The sequence below is a fragment of the Oxyura jamaicensis genome, chromosome 2 (genome assembly GCF_011077185.1).
Source record: "Oxyura jamaicensis isolate SHBP4307 breed ruddy duck chromosome 2, BPBGC_Ojam_1.0, whole genome shotgun sequence".
NCBI lineage: Eukaryota > Metazoa > Chordata > Aves > Anseriformes > Anatidae > Oxyura > Oxyura jamaicensis.
The window spans coordinates 93109689-93132029 of NC_048894.1; positions in this window are offsets into that span (position 1 = coordinate 93109689).

A 22341-nucleotide genomic window follows, 5' to 3' on the forward strand; every position below is an offset into this window, starting at 1 on the left:
CCCCCCCCCCCCCCCCCCCCCCTTCCCTTTCCCACCTTTTATTGCTGAGTGTGACATCACATGGTATGGGATATCCCTTTGTTCACTTTACCTTTGTTCACTTTAGGTCAGCTGTCCTGGTGATATCCCCTTCCCACCTCTTGCCCAACCCCAGCCTGCTGGCTCTTGGGGTGAGGGGGTGGGCCGAAGGGGGGCTGGGGGGGGGGGGGGGGGGGGAGTCCTGAAGTCCTGATGCTGTGCCAGCACTGGTCAGCAGCAGACAAAACACTGGTGTGATACCAGTGCACAGCACTGTATGGGTGGCTGCAGGGAAAGTAAACTCCATCCCATCCAGACCCAGTACAAATAGAGAGGCCAAATAGGCCAAAAAACAGCTTTAGCTTTGCAAGAAAATCAGTTATCACACCTATGCAGGATTTAGATCTTATTAGAAAATACATGCATGTGAAATCTTCACCAATGGGAACATTTTTAGAGTGTTAGAGGCTACTAAAAAAATACCTGCGCTAGTGTAAGCAGTTAAAAAACAATCAATTAAACAACAACAACAAAACAAACAAACAAACAAAAACTATTCTAACCTCATATGAGATACAAAACCAAAGAAAAAATAATGTCTACCTTCCTTCCTGAGACACTAAGAAGGAGCTGACACTAAAGAACATCCTACATAGCCCAGCTTCTGTTCTTCGTGTATATAATACGTGTATGCTTTCTGTATTTTATATATATCTACCAGTGTGTGTACTTGTATGTATCCTTCCAATCCAATAACTCATGATTGTCTTTTATATTTCTACCTCTCAGGGGCATCAAGAGGGTTGGAAATCTCACTCATAATGCAGCTGGCCTCAGTCTGACATTTGTACTGTCTGGGAAGGTTAAAGCCCAAACATCCTTGGTCATCTAGAGTGTAAGTGCTTGGTTCCTGTTGTGGGAAATAAGCTACCATATAAAATAATAAGAGATTTATAGGGACCTTTTTTGTGTGGGTGCATTATAAGTGAGCATGCAGAGGAAGGGTATTAAGTGACAAGTGTTAACTGTGGACAAGTGTTAACTGTGGCACTTTAGGTGGTGGTGGGATGGAGGGGAAGTAAAGGAGGCAATTTGTTTTTGTTCATGTGGCAGGGTACAGCAAATTTCTGTCAGTCTCTCATTAGTCAGAACAAACTAGCAACCAGAGAATATATGTTTTTGTGTGTGTGTGTGTGTGTGTTTTGTTTTTTCCCCTCTTTCCGGTGGTTGAAGACTCATAGATGAGAGCAACTGTACGATCTTTATCACAGACAAAAGCCTGTGAACCCCCAGTGTTTTAATCAAAACAGTAGGGACCCTTAGCGATGAGACCCATTTAGCTACAATTCTGACTCTAACTGCTGAGTTTCTCCTGAGGGAAAGAGCTGCTCTGTTACTTCCCAGAACTGTCTGTCACAGAGGAAGTGCTCAAGCACAGCTTTCCCTGTGATTTAGAGATGTAAAGAGTAAAGTTGCGTCTGATCATTGCTCTGACTGGGCAAAGTGAAGAGACTTTTCATGCCCTTCTAAACCCTTCATATTTGTTTTCTTTTGAGGCAGTGGACAGCAAGGATATTAAAAGTGTCAGGTTTGTTCAGTCTAGAAAAAGGAGGTGAAGGAGAGATATGATAGGTGTTCAACTGTGTATAGTTGAACTATAGTTGAAGTATAGAGATGAAAGGAATAAACTGTTCTTGTGCCACATAGATAAGACATGCAGCAATGGAAATAAATTATGACAAGGTAGATTCAGGTATGACACCAGGAAAACACCCAGTAGTAATAAGGCACTGGAATAGAGCTCTAGAGGTTTCTTGCTATTAGTAAGCAAACACCTGTGAGAAATAACAGATATAATTTTATATGCCTTCACACAAAGGTGTGAACTCACAGGACCTCACTAATCGTGCTTTCATAACCCTACCTATGAGTACTACATAACAGTAGAAAACTATTCGCAAATTCTTACGTTACATATTATATTCTATAGTATATTTTCTATGTTCTTAACTTAAACTTAACATATGATACTTGGTTGATTAAGTCACTCAATATCTTAGTATAATAGCCTTCTATTTATGTCAGTGGCTTATTAGGCTTAGATCAATAGCAAAGTTTTGACCAAAGTTCAGAAGTTTGATGCAGTGGTCATTGGTGCTTCAATTAAGTCACAGATCTTGCATTCATGTGTGATATGTATTATTCTGGGAAGAATATGCATACCTTTACTAGCTTCTTTCAAAGCTTATGAAAATCTGAGACTGGTTTGTGGTTGTACTATTCCAATTTTTATACAAGTGCAATTGTAAAGGAATTGCAAAAAATCCTAGTGAATGAGGTCCATGGTTTAGTCTAAATGAATAGGAAAAACATGAGATTTAAGTAGAATGAATGTCTTAAGGAATTAGCATTTGTGCTTACCTATAGGTATGACAGAAATTTGATTCACATTTTGTTCAAAAAACTGAGAGCAGCTGTTTGAAAGACTTCGAGAGTAGATTACTCAAATACTAAAACATACAAACTTGAGGCTAATAGTAGAAATGAACAGCAGCCAAATTGGCTACATCAAAATTATTTTTATCCCATGTTCTCTTTCCAGAGTGATCAGTGGCACATACTTAAAGATGACAAGACACCTGGTAAATATATTTTCCCCTGGCATTTCTTCCAACTTAGAAAAATTGCTTAAGTGCCCACTATTCAGAGAAGTATCTATCTGGAGTGAGGCTGTGAAGTTGAGGTGCATTTACCCTTCAGAAGAGTGCCTATCCTTTCAGAAGCTGTTCTTATTTTTGGCTTTCTATGACAAGCAGTTTCTCTGTTACATTATACATGGTGTACACATTTACATGTGGTAAAAAAAAAAAGAAAAAAAAAAAAAAACTTTCTTCCCTTTGTTGTCTGCTAATATCACTGGCAACTCTATAATGCATCTTCTGCTTATCCAAAGTAGGGAATAATTTGTTCATAACCCTCATGGCATTCACGATTATAAAATTCTTACATCTCAATTTAGCCATCTTTTCCCAAACATATTCTGTTTTGTTTCTCTTCTTATAGATATTAATAGACTTCTGCTTCCCCTTTAGTTTCTCTAGTTCTTACATGGTTATTTTGAGACTAGATTATGTCACCTGTGTGAAGTATTCAAAACATGGCATCAGAATGCATTTTTTGGTGTTGTGATTGTGATCTCTTTGTTCTCAATTTTTTTCCCAATGATTACATTTGCCTCATTGCTGATGTATGTTCAGATTGTATTCTCAGAGACTGATCTGTATACTGCTTTCTGGAGTGGCAATAGATGATTTAGAATCTGGCACAGAACAGGTATAAATAAAATAACATTTTAATCAACCTATGCTACTTTACATTTATTGTCAGTGAATTTTACTCAGTATTATAAGAACCTTCTGTATTTCTTCAGCCACTCTTCTGAGTAATTATGTAGTGCAGGAAGAAGAATCAGTACAGAAAAAAAAAAAAGAAAAAAAAAAAAAAAGTTTACCAGTTCCCAGTTAATGGAGAGAATACTAGGAAGTCAGTCCTACCTAGCTAAATTCAAGCAGATATTTGGGAGATTTATCTCATGTTTGAGTCATATTTGAACCCAAATCTGAAAAGCGAGTTAGAACTACCTCTATATTGGTTCTTGTTTCCTGTTCCAGCAGACTGGGAACTCTATGTACTTAAGGAAGGTACATTTTTTAGGGGTAAGTATTTAATGTTTATGGATTATTTTCTGTTGCTTATGTTATTCCCATTGCAATGGAAGAATAAGTTGGTCACCTACTACGAAACTACTAATTGGCGGTTGGTCTATTCTCCCATGTGCCTGGTGACAGGACAAGGGGGAATGGGCTAAAGTTGTGCCAGGGGAGGTTTAGGTTGGATATGAGGAAGAACTTCTTTACTGAACGGGTTGTTAGTCACTGGAATAGGCTGCCCAGGGAAGTGGTTGAGTCACCATCTCTGGAGGTCTTTAAAAGACGTTTAGATGTAGAGCTTAGGGATATGGTTTAGTGGAAGACTTGTTAGTGTTAGGTCAGAGGTTGGACTCGGTGATCTTGGAGGTCTCTTCCAACCTAGACTATTCTGTGATTCTGTAATTTGTAATTAACTGCATTCTACATATTAAAAAGGGAAGACTGAAATATTCATTCTATATGGCCTTGTAATTAGTTTGCCTATAGTAAGCACTGCTATTCACAAAATCGTATCCAATGAGGGCTACATTTTGCATTGCAAACTACTAATGTGTTCATAGCAATACTGTACTGATATGTAAGTATGTTAATTACAGAACAGAGATAATGAAGAGATCATAATAGAGAAGGTAGGTGTAGGGTTTCACTTAATCTGTATTTTACTGCTTCCTGACATCTGACCTGTCTTTGCAGCCCTGATACTCTTTCAATATAAGTGGTGGTGTTTGTTTATTTCCTTGACTAAAGAGTTATGAATGCATGTAGGATATTTAAAGTGATACTTATGAAGCCAAACAGGCAGAAATATTGCCATTAGCTCTCTTTTTGGATCTCTTCTTGGAGTCCAAGTGAAACTATACATTAGTGAACAGTGAACATCAGTAAAGTGGGAAACAGAAAAATGTTCTGTATTTTGATGACAAACTATTTATTCCTGGGTAATAGAGAGGAATTTTAATCACATTTAACAGGTGTTTTTATAGGCTGTGGAAAAAGTGAACTGATAAAAACTGAAGTGTGATCTATCTTTTATGATGGCTACAGTTAAGATAAAGAGTTCAAAGCAAAACAAAAACAAACAAAAACAAAACAAAAAGTTGTTCCGTCATAGGTTCTGAAAATTCCAGCAGCCAAAGACCAGGTCTGCATGCCGTGTTAGGGCAGAGTACATGTTAGGGCAGAGTACACACCTTGCAATACATAAAGGAACTTTAAACCAGCTACACCTGAAACTGGTACCTAGTAGCACCCTGGGGGAGTCTGAACAGGAACAACAATCAAGAAATACTTCACAAAAGCTATGCCTTATTCACAATTCTGTGGTAAGTCTTCATGAGGAAAGGCTGAAGAAGATTTACTAAGCGATTCAGCTATTAACTATTCCTAACTACATTGTTCTTGATCTACCAACATCAGAAGAAAAGAGGAAAGACAGCAGCTCAATTTAGAGAAACATCACGGGGGGTTTAATCCAAGTTTCAGAAATCAGTATTTTAATTGCAGTTTCTGACTAGGGGAGATTTTGTATGGAGATTTTTCAAGAAGTGACAGTACACACTAGTACTCAACAAGTTGCTGTTACAGTAGCTGAGCTTTGAAGATAAGGACGACACTGACTTTATTTATTTATTTATTTAATTTTCTTAGATTCTTATCAAACAAAGCCAGAGAACAAACTGTTCCATTTTGCAAATTTTCAAACTTCGAAAGGTGTGGTTTTGCCCATTTCCATGGAAAGAAAACTATTTTTTTTTCAAACGTTTTTTCTTAAAAAATAATGTTGAAATATTCACTTTCATACACAAGCATGCATGTGTGCTTGTGGTCCACAGGCTCCAGATACTTCTCAACCTTTTTTCTTTTAGCCTTAGTTATATTTGATTAATCTTTAAACATAGTACATGGCAGTTTGATAGTTTTTTCTGACAATATTTTATTTGAAATTTCTATATAGGTTTGGATAAATATTGGTTGATGTTGAGCATTACATTTCTTAATCAAGTAAGTGCAGCTGTCCTTCCAAACACTAATATTCACCCACAGTCTCTGTAGATAAACTAGTATTATTTTATAATTTTGCAATAAAGATTTAAACCAAAATTAAGGACAGATTATTTTGTCTGTGTGTCAATGCATGACTCAGTTTACTAGATAACAATTTGGGCTTGAAAAACATCTTACTTGTCCCAAAATAATTCTGAAATTTAAATACCTGCTGGTTACATTGTACCCATGAAACATCTTTAAATACATAAAATGCATTTGGTTCCACTATTTTTTATATATATTCTCAAGTGTTAAATGTTAACATTTGTGCTTGAGTGTCAGAAATATTGTTGTATTCTTACAATATTGTAATTTGTGTAATTAACTAGAAATTGTAATATATTTGTGTTATAATAGTTATTAATATATAGTTAAAATTTATTCATACACCCATTATCTAATTACCTCTTTTCTCTTTAATAGGTATACAGCTAGAATCTTGCTATTTACTGCATTACATTTATATCATATTTTTATTATATATTAAAACTTGTAACTACAGGTAGAGACACACTATGGCATAAATGCACAGTAGCTGAATCTAATTCTATTTTAATTACAGTACTGTCACTGTAAAGCATGATCAGGCTTCCAACCTTCTTTCCTAAATAAATAAATAATATTCTGTCACACTTTTGGTCTGAAAGCTTTGAATCCCCCTCTATCTGCAATAACTCTTGAATGTTTTGCTGACCCAGCCATCTTAAAAAAAAAAAAAAAAAAGAATTTAAAATGCTATTTTGAATATGTCCATATGCTTCATGAAAATCAATGTTCCTGTGGAAGAGAGCTCTGAACAGAACATTGGTAGGGGAAAACTTCAGCCATTATACGCTCTCCAGCCTGGCCACCTGCCACTCAGCCATGCATGAAGTTCTTGTCCATTTATGATGCCATTAAACATGGGTACAGCAGGAGCTGAGGCCCAGAAATGAAGTTATTTGGCTGCAGTGGAGATGTACCGTTTTCCTTGCTTTAGAACTTGTACCCTCTTGCAAGGTGTTTATACAGATTTTCTACATCTTTAAAACACTTCACAAAGTTTTTATAACTGACAATATTTTAAAGTTCTAGGTGGGACTTGGAGAGGCAGAAAAGGTTTATACATAGAATACTATTTTTTTTTTTTTATTTAATTGCTGAGTCTTAGACATCTTAAGAAACATTTTGATTTTGTGGAAGTAACATTTTGATTTTGTGGAAGTTTTTCTCCTTGTTTCTGTCACTTTGTGAAGCCAACAGACTTATTCCACACAGACAACAGGTAACTGATTCCTAAATCTTTCAGGCAGAGTTTGCACAGCTGGACATTTCTGCTATGTTGTCAGGGTCCATCAAATGCTTTGTCCAGTGTGTCATGGTATCTCAAAGCCACTGCAGAATGCCCGAGTGCTTAATACATAATGATTATCATAGAACAGGAAAGAAAATTAATGAAGAGTTACATGGCATTTAAAAATGAGTTTGCTGTAATCTTCCTTAACCTTTGCTCTCTTTGTAAGAAGCATCCTCAGAGGAACATTCCCCAGTTCAAGGGTGAAAAAGGATACTGTAATGTAACAGTTCTCATTTTAAGTAAAATCTGGGTTATTATGATTCAGTTGGAGTTTAATCCTGTGATTATTTTTTTTTTTATCTCAACATTATATGACATCATTAAAGACATCTTATATTGTTTTTGCCTATGGTTAGAAATTATGTCTGCTTAATCAATTCCATTATGCATTCAGCCATCCATGACACATCAAAGGCTAATAAGATTTTTTTAAAACTTTGCTTGCTTAAAATGATTTCCCTCCAGATCAAGATGCAGAGCACAAAATATTAATCAGTTTAAATAAATATCAAGACTACCCAAATAATATGAATAATTGGCACAGTGCAGTGCCTACTGCCCAGTTCCCAACAGCTGGTCACACTGGCACATGGCACCATCTCAACAGTCTTTGAGATAATGACTTTGGCATCTGCCGATGAGCGTTTGCTACTGCCCACAGAATTTACAACTCACAAGTGGGAAACAGAGGCTCCAACAGAACTTTTTTATGCAAGGTCTTTGAAATTTATTAATGTAATGCAAACACAGGCCTTCCAACCCATTAAATTGTTGATGTTATGCGAATCCACTCTGGAATTGCAGATCCTCATTAACATTATTTGCATGTTAATCTGCATCTTTTTAATTAGTGATATTATTTATGCACATAATTTTCGCCTACTGGTGCCAAGGCTGAAGCGCATTAATTAATCTACTGAGATGCCAAACTGTTTATTTTCTCCCGTACTTTTATTTGTTTACATGGTGTTTTGGATTCAGGGAAAATAAAAAAGAGCCTCAAGAATAAAAGCAGAAAGACAAGATTAACTAAAAGCTCTTTTTGTTTTCATAATTTAAATTGTAATATTAGCCAAATGTTGTGTTTCTTCCCTCAGAGATCGGTTATTCAGTTACATTACCTTGATGTATTATTAAAATTTATAATGGACTCTGGAGGCTTCTTTTAGTTCTCTCCTTCATTTACAGAATATACTCAATGTTATTTTAATCTTCCTACAACGCTTCCATGCATAGGCAATGATCAGTTCTCCCTTGCGAATCTCCAGTGCTGCTCCACTTTGCACAACTGATAAACATTTAAATAAGCCTTTTCAAAAAAGAACAGCATACTAAAATTATTAACCCATTAATGGAGTTAGGAATTTCCTGACAATTCATCTTTCATCAAACTAGGTCAATTGCAACATGTATCTGATCAACAGCACCAAACTGGTCTTATCTCTGAAATACTGGATGCCTTACATAGAAAAGTTTAGAAAATATTGACTTCAGCATCACCTTTACCTTTCATACACAGTCATATATTACACTGGCTTGCATTTTTCCCATAATCATATATGACACTGACTTGCATTTTTCCCTATCTCCTTCCTTTGTCTTCCTCACACACATACACTGATTCACCTCCCCAAATGCTTTTTCTCTAGCTAAAAGCAGCAATGCATTGTTGTATCTTTCCATGGACCCTTTCAGGGAAAAAAATGAGTGCCAGATCATGTAGAAGGTAGAAGTATTCTTTCCCTACTTGTGAAAAGCTTCTGCCTGTAACCCTGGAAGAACTGTGTGACATCAGATTTTAAAACTATGCTGTGTTTAACCATGTTTTAAACCTTGCCCAGGATGGACATCAGACCAGTATGATACTGGAAGGAAATGTCAGATTTAAAGGCCCAGAGGACCATCTATGTAACAGGTTGAAAGTAAAAACCATAAGACTTGAAATATAAGAATAAATCCTTGGAGACATGGAATAGTGGAAGTGAACAAAAGAAGCAGTCAAAGATGGGAAGTGTATTTAATTCACATCATTTTCCCATGTGAAGCTTAGGTACAGAGGCATGAAGAGGCATATACTGAAGAGGCATATACTGTCTATAGACATATATACTATATATATGTATATATATGTACATATATATATACATATATATATACATATATATATATATTTCAGGCAGAGTTTGCACAGCTGGACATTTCTGCTATGTTGTCAGGGTCCATCAAATGCTTTGATGTAATATATATATACTGTCTATATATAGACAGTATATATACTGTCTATATATAGACTGATGAAATATATATATACTGTCTATATATATATATACATATATATATATAGACAGTATATATACATATACTGTCTATAGAGGCATATATAAAGAGGCATATACTGTCTATAACTTCAAATACTACATTTTATGTTTTCTGTTACTGAAATCTTTTTTTTTTTGTCTTTTATTTTTATTTTTTCCTTTTTTAATATTCTCATCTGTTTTTCTGGCCATGATGGTCCGTTCACATTCAGTCCCAGTCTATTCTGGGAGGGGAGAGCTAGACAGCACCTGCATGACTTGGCCAGGTAGGCATATTCAGCTTAAACCCTTATCATAGTTTAATATCTTCAGGCTGGTCCCCCCATCCGGTCTCTGCTAGCTGAGTAAATTAGTTCAATCAACAGCTGGTTACATTGACTCCAATTGCTCGTAAGTGACACTAAGCAGATGTTTATACACCCCTGTCAGAGGTGTATAAACACCTAGGGTAAAATCAAATGAGCCAATGTTTATCAAGATTTTTTTTCCCCAAACATGCCTTCTAAAAATTTAGGCTACCACCATGTAGTTTTTGTCAACCACCAGCACTGATGTAGATTTAAGTTGAGGAGAAGACTCCTAACTAATCGCAAAAATCAATACATTAGGCCAAAAAAATACTCTAGCTCTGCACCTTTGTATTCAACCTGTAGCATATTTTGGAAACTACAATTTAAAGGGATGCTTGTCTGTATTAAGTACTGTATGATAGACTATATTTGTCTCAGTAGAAAAAGAAAGCATATATCATTATATTGTGTTCTTGAGAAATAAAGGATTACCTTGAAATTATAGACTTTTATAATTCATTGAAAAAATGGGACAGAACTAAGGCTGCATATGCAACTTATTCATTTCCCAGCATCAGTTAAATATTTATGTCTTCCTAACATATTTTTTTCTCAATTAAATCACAATATATAATAACATATTTTAGTATGGCTTTGCATATGCATGACATAGTGAAAAACAGAGAGGATAAGGAAGTGCACAACTTAGAGGAAATGATGAGCTGGCATGTGAATTATGCAATATATCCCAGTAACATAACAGGAAAACTTTTATTTTAAAATGCCCCTATCAGAATGAAATTTATATATTAATTACGGCATAAGTTACAGAAGCCTGTTTTAAGAATATTTTAGATTTGCTGTAATATTTTCATATCATGGAGTTTGTTTGTTTTCTGATATATATATATATATATATTTCCCTTTTTCAAACTCAGGTTATCAAAAAATTCAAATGCAAAAGTAAAAAACAAACAAACAAACAAACAGTTCCTCAATGACGCTTATGCCCATTTGGCATTGGGCATGGTCATAAAGCAATCAAATTTATTGGCTATTTAGCATTATTAAAATTAAAGAAAAAATGGTCTGGGTTGTAAGTCTTTTTCAAATAAGCATAAAATGAAATTTGTCATTTTTTGTTTTTCTTTATTGGTTAAGGAAATATAAATTCTTTCTATAGCTCATTATTCAACATGTGTTCATTTAGGGCCAAAGTTTCAGCCTAAGGGATCACTCACACAGATTTGCCTATTTGCCTGCCGACCAGGATTGGCACATAGAAATAGGGTATTTGTTCATGGAAATTAGTTGTTGGACATACAGGAATCTGACCTGCACATGTTCCAGCCTGATTTAATTTTTCCACAGGTGTATATCCCTGAAAATTCATAAAATTTTACCCTAGCTCATCTTTCTGACAGAAAGGATATTAGCCTTTTAAAATGAATATAAGATAAAATATTTATTGAAAAAATATTTAATTACAGATGGATAAATGTAGGTACTGAGAGATCTTATCATCTCAGCTGTAAGTGCATTCTATAAATATTGTGTTGTTCAAGAAATGGTGTAATATGTCTGTTCTGTGAGTAGAATTTCAACAATCGCATCTTTAAAAATATTTTTAAAATCCACATTTTTCACTGCAAAACTATTGTCAGAACACCTTTCCTAACAGATAACTGTGTCTATATTTTTATTTGTAATTACTGAAGTGAGCATATCTTATTCCATGTATGGACCCAAACCTTTTGTTTATACTATACACAGAAGCGACAGATTTTTATTATTATTACTTGTTTACTGGGTGAAAATGTAAGCAATCTTCAGATGTTCATAGTGACAACTGTGGAATTTAATTTTCTGAACATAACTCCCTATAAAAAGAATATTCTTTTTCCAGGATTTGCTGGGATAGTGTGAGAGCATACCAAGCTAAATATGTTTCCCTTTCCTTGCCATAACACAGAAAGACAAAGGGCCTTGTTTTTGTTTTGGTTGAGGAAAAAAAAAAAAAAAAAAAGTTTATATTTTATGATGAATTCCAGTATTTTAGAGAGCCGTGAATGAATTATTTATGAGGAACATACATCCAGAAACTTCATGGAAAAAAAAAAAAAAGTATACCTGCAATTAAATATTTTTTTCTAGCTTGAATATTTTGACTTATTTTTCTCACAGTAATATTTTTTCAAGTTACTTATGTGGCTCTAATGATAAGACTGTGATAAAAAAGGGTTAAATATTTCCTTTCTAACTTAAATACATAGGAACTGGGGAAAACAGGATTAACCATTGACAGGCAAAGACCCTATCAGGTTTAGTACAAGCAGTCTTTCTCTTAAAAACTGTGCAAATTAGATCTTAAATCTGAAGCAATGGTTGTTTTTCTGCTATGATTTCCCATCCTTAAAGATATCCCCACTCTAGTTTTTTGTTTTGATTTGTTTATGTTTTTCCTGCTGAATATTCTGCTCTTGGTTAGGATTAGATTTATGCTTCCATTTTCCAAGATGCTGGATGGGGCAACAATGATGCTAGCAGGTAGTCCATTAACCCTTCTCTCTATAAAAACATACTTACTCACAGGAGTATATAAAGAATTTAGGTCAAACTTGCTCAACTACATAACTTTTCAGCTATTACTGTTGTTACTTCTCTTCCAAGCAATGTTAAGTGCACTTAAAATCATAATTCATGGCTTCACAAAGCATGGTGCTTTGTGCTTTTATAGACATAATTTTCTAATACTTTAAATTAAATAAAACTAAAATAAAAAATAAAGATTTTAAAAAAATATATATTAAAAAAATATTTAAAGATTTTAGGGGTATCCTTATCAAACACTCAGATCTCACAGAGTCATTCTTGATAAATTCCTTTCAATGATATGTTAAGAAAACATAGGTGTGCAGTGACATTTACACTGTGTGTGTTAGTTTACAACCTCTTTAATTATAACCAGTCTTTAAAGCACTTTCACATATCCTTAAATGTTGCTGACCCTTTTTATATAATTTCATTTGGCTGTTAGTGTTTGGAGAATATCCAGCAAAGCACTTCAGCAAATTCAATAAAGTAAATACTGTAATTAATATAAAATCCAATAATGATGGTAAACTTGTTGTCCTACAGAACAGCTGTTAAGACATCATAATTTGGCTATTGGCATAAATATTTTTTACTGAATTCCATAACAACAGTAGTTTAGAATTCATCCCGACTTAGAATACAAGCTTTAAATACTGTGCTGTATGCAAATCATATCAAGGATACCACATAGGTATCTCAAATGCTAGCATAAATGTATGAGTAAGCATACTGCAGATTTATATTACTACTTGTCCTCTGTTACAACTGCAGAGGATGAATTTATATGTAGTTTCAGTTCAAGGTTTAGCTTTACATTTACTTCAGTAGTAATTCTAGAAAAAATGCCAGAGAGATGAACTGAGCTGTGTTGTTATTCAGAAATTTATTCCAGTGTTTATATTCATATATGACTGTGTGTAGAGGAAATAGGAATGGTATCTTTCATCAACAGCCATTAAGTAAAATCAAGCAGTTAGGGCAATTTCATTTGCTGACATATATGCCCATTTAAAATATCTATTCTATATGTCAAACCAGATAATGTAAAAGTGGATTTTAATGGGAATAATGTATCTGACTTTATTTTAAGTGTACCTATCATTCTATATTTGACAGGCAGCATCACAAGAATTTCTAACATGTAATAATTTCGGCATTCTTCTCTGTAATGACCTGTCCATCCAGAATAATTTTTAAACCAGAAGAATGAATCTGGGTCTGAACAGAAAAATAAACTCCTCACAATCAGCTTGTTTTCAAGATGCTTCCAATGTTATTATTCCATTAATAATGCATTTTTAGTTGTCAAAACTGATCAGCATCATAGTTTTTTCCTAGATACTGTTTATTATAAATCACTTCACAACAATACATTATTTTGAGGTGAATAAGAAACAAAACATTCACTGTCAACCAGAATTAACAGTCAGGAATCTGTAGTCTTTTAGAAGGGGAAATAAGAAAATTAGCATACAGAGATCAGTTTTAAAATATCAGCATGTACTTGTTGACATAAGAATATGAACAATGTATAGTCAGGCTGAAAGAATATGAACAATGGCTGAAAAATTACCTGAAACATTTCCTAATTGTTCTAGTTGGCTAATGAGAAAGTAATGTTTGAGCAATAACAACATTTTTAGAGTTTCAGTCAGGATTTGTAGCACGTATAAAACAGATATTTTTGAAGAACCCTCTCAAGTATCAGAATTCTTTAATTCAAACTTTCTATTGTAACAATATGTTAATCTTATCCTCAGACCTTTTAAAATCCTATTGTTTACCAGTTACAATAAGAATTCAATTTACACATTATGTTTATGTGTGTTGAATAGAGGGGAGACATTCCATCAGAGAGATCCCCATTGATAGAACAGATGGGCATTGTCTCAGTACTATTAAACACGGCAACGTGGAACATTTTATTTCACACATAAAGCAAACCTAGTAAAATTAGCTGTTTTCAGTGCTTTTGACACTTTGGTGTAGAAAATCTCCTCTCACCTGGGGAGATGAGTATAAGACATCTGAATCAGTTTTGACTTGGGGAATTTCATATGTAAAAACTGACATTTTCTTTTTTGGTTTCCCACCCAATGCCTCAGGTCCCTAGAAAAATCTGTTAAATGCTAGTGAGAAAAAAAATTGTGACGTTCCTTCCTCTTTTGTCTTACGTGAAAAATCACTATTTTCATACTAAATTATCTTTATAATTTCAGTAAAAGAAATTATAGTTAGTTTCTGCTCCTTTGTAATGACCACATTTAACATTTAAGCCCTAGTTCAAAAGATCTCCATGAAGCTGGTCAAATATCATTATTGAAAATGGGAAATTGAGTCATAGGGAAGCTATGATACAAAGGACTTCATAAGTCAAAAAAATAGATACAAGTCATTACCACTGAAAAATAACTCCAGGCATTCTTGTTGGCTAGTCTTGATCCCCAGTAAATAAATAAGAATTAAGGTACCCCCCAAGAAATGTCTTAAGGGGCTAGTCATAACCCACAGTTGTAACTTACATATTACAAACTGCGAGGATACTTGACTGCTAATTATCCTCAGAGTTCCAAAATATTCAGAAAAACACAAAATATTTCCCTTGAGCTCCCCAAACTGGTGGTGGCAATTCCCTAATTATAGTCTTGGTAAAACATTTTTGAGTGTTGTGCTCTCATGCCTGCAAATGTCAATGAATCTCTTCCAGCATCTTTGCGTGTTTCAGCCCCAACTGGAAAACTGGTACCAACTGGAAAAAAAGGCTTTGAATTGCAAACTTGCTTCTAGAGAATATGAATAACCCATATGATCATTTTCTGCCAGTTATCTTGGGCTAATGAAACCTTAAGTGGCAATAAAGAAATTATCAGGCCTCTCCTAAAGGATGCTACATATTGCCAAGCAATCTTAAGGCATGATGAAACATTCCACCTTTTTTTTTTTTTTTTTTTTTTTTTCTTCTCTGGCACCAATTGTATTTCAAAATTGATTCCAAAGCTTCAAATATGGTGATGGCTCAATGTAAACTGTCAGCAAAGGAACCCAACTTACTTCAGTTTATTTACGTATTAACACATCATCTGGGTTGCTGAGACCATAATCCAAAGAAGTAAGAAGATAGCCATGCATGCACAAACAAACAAAAAACTCTAAAGAAAAATATTGGGGTATTGTCATTATCACCTATTATCCCAGGTTAATGCTAGGATGATGAAAATGTCACATCTCCACTGAGTGACTTGCTTAGGTATCTTTTACCATGGATTTGCAAGCAGGGTTTCACATAGTTTTTGAGGAAACTACAGTTTCATTTGTATTTTAAACATATATTGCCTAATAGCTAGTATAGATGGCTAGGATTAACAAACTACTATAAAAATTATTAGTATGCTCACCACACAATGACTATTTCAGTTTGTCATGAGGTGGTGAATATTGTCCGTGAAACACATCCATTCTTAGTTTTACTGAGTGATCAGCTTCCAGCACACTTTTCTGTGTCAACAATGTTACTTCTTTCTGTTTACTCGTCTTGCAGGGTGTTAGCTAATATACTGCCTCACAGCCCAACAACATTCATATGCCATAAAGAAGGGTTAAAACCTCATGGCAATGCTTTATAAGGTTGGACTCTGGTTAGATCCCTGAAGGTTACATGGCTTTTTTTAGGAGCCATCAACTGTAAGAAGTATTAGCAGCTAAAAACAAGTGTGATTTGTTCGTTGTGCATCTCTTTCTCAAGCTGCAATATAAGACTGTACATTTTGACATGCGCATCCACTCTTAATCAAAATTAAATATATATATATAAATCCAAAGCACTAACTTCAATGCTTCTTTATTTAAATGAGAAATTAGATTAAGGAAATATAAAACCATTTTATATTATATAAAAATATTTACTATTATGTTTTAATTATTAATATTTGTAAGAAGATAAAGTACTTAAATTCACATAGTATCTTTATCAATGTTTTTAACATTGTAGATAGAATATTAGTTAAAAACTGCAACTTTTGCCCAATGCAGCCAAGTCTGACTATATGGCTTTTCTAATTCAGAAAAGGGGGTTCAAGTTAAAAAGAGTGCTTTGATTTGTACATTTACACTGTAGACTGTTGCATGTCATTCTGATCTGAGGGCTGTCACTTTTTCTAGCCATCAAGTGACTTCTGAAGAACCAGATACCTGTCAAGTACTTCTTTCTGTCAAAAAGCAAAAAAGAAATACTCATTTTGATCTGGAAATACATCTTGGTCCAGGTACATGGGCTTGCTGATGACAATTGCCTCCATGAGCCAATGTTTGTCTTGTATGGTTACATGAACCTTGTGTCTGTATCAATCAAAGCGTACTCAAGTATATGACAAGATGCTGAACTTAAGAACAAGCCTGAAGCCCCAGCTGGTTTTCAAGTTAAATAGAACGTGAAGGAGAATGTGACCAGAAAATACTTGTCTTATTGTAAGAAACTCCACTACCACAGGAAATAAATAAATAAATAATTTCGATCGGAACCTCATTTTCTAAGACTTTTCAAGTATGAGATTTAAAACTATACTAAAACCAAAACAATACAAAACAAAATCATTTCAAAAATGATAACCATGACAAGGTAACAACAGCCATTTCATTAATGTACAGGTATGGGGTTACATGACAACTAACTGGAGTTGAACTATGGCAATACAAAATGAGATAAATCCTTTAAGATATGGAAGGCTATGCAATTGATTTAAGAAAGAAAATTTGACCAAAGCAAGTCTCAACTACTCTGGACAAAGTTTTTGTGACATCTAATATTACCACCAACACATAAACTAAATCCTTTGAAAACCTGATTTTGTTGACACAGCACACAAACAATGTCATACCCTTGCCTATGTTGAAGGTTTACTCAGTTACAGATGATCTTTTGGGAAAAAATCATTCCTGTGAAGAACACCATAAACCTTTTGAAGACAAGAAGCTTCTTTTATCCCTGGTAAGAGAGCATCCATCCAATACCAGTTAACGACATAAATCTTAATCCATTAACTTACAATCATTTTAATAAGCAATTAAAGTAGTTAAGAAATGACTGAGATATGTAATCTATTTTCTCTGATTGTTAGCTACTTCACAACTGATTGCTTAGTATTTATTAAATGTATGAAATGCATTTATTCTTAAATGGTGTTTGTTTCAACATGTAATGTTTCATTGTGGAAAGACAATGAGTTTAGAAAATTATTGTATACAACATTTTTTCCATGTGACAGATCCTCCATATTCATTGCTGAATCTGAATTCTGAGATACTTTTTGAAACTTATAATGCTTGAGATAAATAAGTAGTTATTACTCAATGCATAGAGTAATCAATTAAAGGATATTCAATACAAATATTATTAATAGGAATGGATGTTTTATATTATGTTTTTGGTTCAAGGAATAGAAGTTTCAGTAATTCTTGACAGTAATAAGATATATTCTTGACAGTAATAAGATATATTTGTGCTAAACCTGTATAAGCTGAAAAATATTGTTGCTGAGATCATTACATTTGCTTTCTGGAAGAAGAAGGTTCATCCAGGCTTCCAAAATAAGAAAAAATATTAACCAGTAGGGACCTTCCCCTTGTGTTCCATGACTAGGGGAACTGGTTAAGCAAGATTTCCCAGTGGTGACTGTTTCTTCTCCATCTGTAGCCTTCACCTCATAGCAAGGCAGGCAGCTGCCTAGCTTCATTTCTGTTGGTTCATGGGACCATCTAAGTATCTAAGTGCTACAGTGCTTTTTTCTCGGGTCCCTTATGAGCCATCACATGATTCCTGATAGCCTTAAAATGGCATGTAGACCATGGATTGGTCCTAATGACTTTATCCAGTGTGTTTCTAAAGGTACCTTCTATTCTAAAGGAATGCTTGTCCCACCTTGCTTCCCTGACACTAATGATAATAGTGATTATCTTTAGTTCTGGCAATACTATTATACTGTTAATACTATATTATAATACTATAATACTGTTTGCTCAAGGAGTATGTTGTTCACAGACAAAAAATAAAATTGTGATGTGGTACAGATCTTAATATTTGGCTTTCAAAAGGCACTTTTCTTGTGACACTTAAATATATGCATGAATAAACAAGATGCTGAATAACCCTTAAATGTTAAGGGTTAAACTCAGTCAAGGACTCTGCTGGTGTTTTTAGCTGTGCTAGCTTCTTTTGACTTGATTCTTCTTTTTCAGTATTATCCTTTTACTCTTTCTCTATTGCAGTAAAATCCTTTTCTTCCCTTTATTTTGCCACCTCAGTCATACAGCTTTTACAACACTAAAACAGGGCATGCTGCATCAAAAGCATGCCTTGGCACTGATGTTTGCCTAAGGTCAGCAATAAAAGTTGTTCACCCAGAAGCAGTGACTAGAAGGATATCAAATACCAGCAGAGAAAATGTACTGTTTGGGAGGTGAGCTTTGGCTGAAATTAAAATTAGTTGACTGTTGTAGTATCTCAGCTGCACTAAAAACAATGTTAAAGATACAGGTACTGAAAAGACTCAGAAAATGCAGAAGTTGAAGACATGTTAAGGGCATATCTTACCCTGAGCTAAAATTTGGTATCACAGCTGTAAATGGTATTGTCATCTTCTCATTTATAGCATCTGATATATTCATGCCATATTCATTTATAATATTTATATTACACACTTTGAGCTTTGAATTTTTATCAGATGTATTATGTTGCTTTCCACCAGTGACCACAGATTATTTTTCAAACTAAACATACATCCATACTTATGTTTTCCTTATTATTATTATAGTACCTGTCTTTACCATAACATCTGACTGGTCAACTGCCAAAGATAGCTGTATTTGTATTATACGCAATACAAACGTTTTCAGATAGCCAAAAAATGATGCCCATTCCTATCTGAAGGTATGTAGCATTCAAGCATCATTAAAACTAGCAGTTGTTCAGATGCAATGTCAGGAAAGTGCTGCAATCCTCTCAGTTATGATCCTCTTCCTGTATTCTTAATTCTGTGTCTCCCCTAGGTACAAACATATTCCCTTCTCATTTCCTTATTTCCTCCTTTCTAATCATGGATATCTGCATTGCATTTAGTATATAGGCAGGTGAACCTATGTACCACATAGATCTACCAAATTTTGACCAGGCTACTGGAAAGCTCAAACATGAATAGTTGTGGGTCATTTCAGGTAGGAAGAACAAGTATGTCACTCTTCAGCTGCAGACTTTCCAAATATTTAATGTCCTCATTAGAAACTCTACATTATCCAGTGATAAGGTAAGATACAAGAGTTTGTCTGCTGTTCATCACAGGTTGCAGGCAGATTAATTCTGTTCTCCTACAGAGTCTTTTCTTTCCCATTGTCTTACCCAAGCAGTTGAAGGGACATGCTGCTAATGTGAAAAGCTTACTTCAACTGCTCCCTGCCCTTTTCTGTATCCTGTATCACAGCTAAAGCATTCACTTTGCCTGGGGAAAATATCTGAAGAGAACTTTCTTGTAACCAGAGGTCTGAGGGAAAATGCAGCAAGTGATTCCATTCACATGGTAAAATAAATTAAATCTGCAAACCATGGATTTGTAAGGTAGATACGTTTGAGGAGCCTATCCTGACAGCCTAAATTGTAGGGAGTTTAAACAAATGACAAAATTACTCTTTGGCTTATTAGAGAGTTGCAAAGACTGATGAAATCCCACTTAAATTTCTTTCCTTCACCCAGCAAAGTCTCTGACAAGACTATGCAACAGCATTCCTAGAATGATGATTCTAAATGATGATGCTAGCAGATGATCCAGAAAAGACTACAATGCCTCTGCTTTCACCTGAGGATGTGCTGGCTAATGGACTGGGTGCTTGCCCGTCCATTAGCTTTTGCAGTTTCTGCCATGTAAATAGGAGAACATGCCAAAACATACTGCTAACAAGAAGGGACACTCTAGGAAAGAAGTGTCTGAAACAAAAGAGTAACACAAGTTCCTTCAAATATGTTCACTCGAAGTGATGACTATGCCCTCAGGAAGGGTCCTTTCACTAAGGGTCTGTTATGGGAACTCATGCTATTATACCTAAAACCAAATATAGTAGAGATGGCAGGGAGTGCTGCATTTTCATCTCTGCCTGCCACAAAACTCACTGCTCATTTTGAATCATGGGGTGAGGAGGAAAGATGAAAAGGAGGAAGTCTTTTGGAAATCAGTTGAAGATGCAAAGGTGCAATGACAATTACAATTGACTTATTTAAAATTGGAACTGCTAGTGTTCAGCAGAAAATCTCAGCTTCTGCAGCAGTGATCACTCATTTTTCCAATGAATGAACTAGAAATATTTCCTTCATTTTATACTTTTATTGATTTTAAATCCACAAGATCTTGTATACAGAGATCTTCAAGCCTACAATGACATATATACTTAAATTTAAAACATTTATCTTTTCTGCAGTTTTCTTGTCTTTGAGCCTCAGTTCAGGGCCAACCATCTAAACATCATATTATTGTATTCTCCTGAAGGAGCTTAGATACAGAGCATGGACTGTTCCAGCCCACGTCTGGCTTCCTGTGGTAAAGTCTACGCAAAGCAAGACTACACACTAAGAAAGGCTTCCAAAGATGGAAGATATGTTTAAACAGAATAGGATGTTGGTAGAATCAGGAGGACATCTGCTTGTTGATACTGGAGGTCTGAGTTGTTCTTTTCCTTTATTTTTTTTTTTTTTGAGGGAAAAAACAACAACAACAACAAAACACACAACAAAACAGTTTAAGAGATTGTATTATATTTCTGACTATCTGAAGATGTCCACTGTGCACAATTCCATCAGCATGATCTTGATTTCAGATTTACTAGTTGAAAAGAGGTACATTGTTGAGGGGAATCGCTCTTTGGGGTCATGAGATTCATTCCAGAGCCTGATGCTAACATTTTGCAGATGTCTCTGTCATCTCAAGAAAAAAGAAATGTTCTCATATACACCCAATAAAAAAATATTTTTTCATTCTCTGTCAGTGGTCCCAGATTTGCAAGATGTTCAGCTACTTGATGCTAGACACACAGTACAACAAGCACTGTCCAATTGTTATTTTAAGTTCTGTGGAAGTCATCTCACCCAAGTGCCCAAGGTAAGCTACAACATTGCTTAGAAAGGCTTACACTGTCCTGTGTTTTGTACAGTCCAAGGTGCCAAGGTAACTTGCTGGCCATCAAGGACCATCTTTTCCTACACTTGGACAAAAACACTTCTCAAATCCTGTTCCTCTTTTCTCTGTTCATGGTTGAAAATGTCAGTGTGATGACAATGTGATGAAAAGATGACACGCAGAAACCCTGATATCACCTGGAAAAAAAAAAAAAAAAAAAAAAAAAAAGACTGTAAAAAGACTGTAGGATTTATCCTACGCCTGAGCTTACTCTTCTACAAGATCAATGTGTATGCTAGGTGCCTGAGACAATGGTATGCTACAAGAGAACCAAGAGTATGAGCACCATGCAATAAGAACATACATCAAGGTTTCTATTAAACATAGCTTCAGTAATCTGATCCGTTTTTTTTTTTTTTCTATTTACTAGTCTTTTTGTCTCCTGCAAGCCTCAAAAAAAATATTTTTTTATTGTCCCAACATTATCAATAAGTGATTTCAGAAATAATAGCTCAAAACCATGACCTATATTGTCCTGTTAGAAATAGGACCTAATGATCATATACCATTTATTATTACATACTGAGGTCTGTCAGATAGGCAATTTTTAATGCACTTAGCATGTGCCATGTTGATTATATATCCTTCTTAACCAATGCATTCTGTAGTGTGAAACTAAATGTTCTGCTACAGTATATTGTATCAACATTATTACTTTATTAACCCAACATGTAATCTCACAAAAATATCAAATTAGTTTGACAAGATCTATTTTCCATAAAACCACATTGATTGGCATTAATTATATTTCCCTTCTTTCATTATTAAACGAGTCTCTTACCAGTCATCCCATTATTTTCCTCAGGACTGACGTTA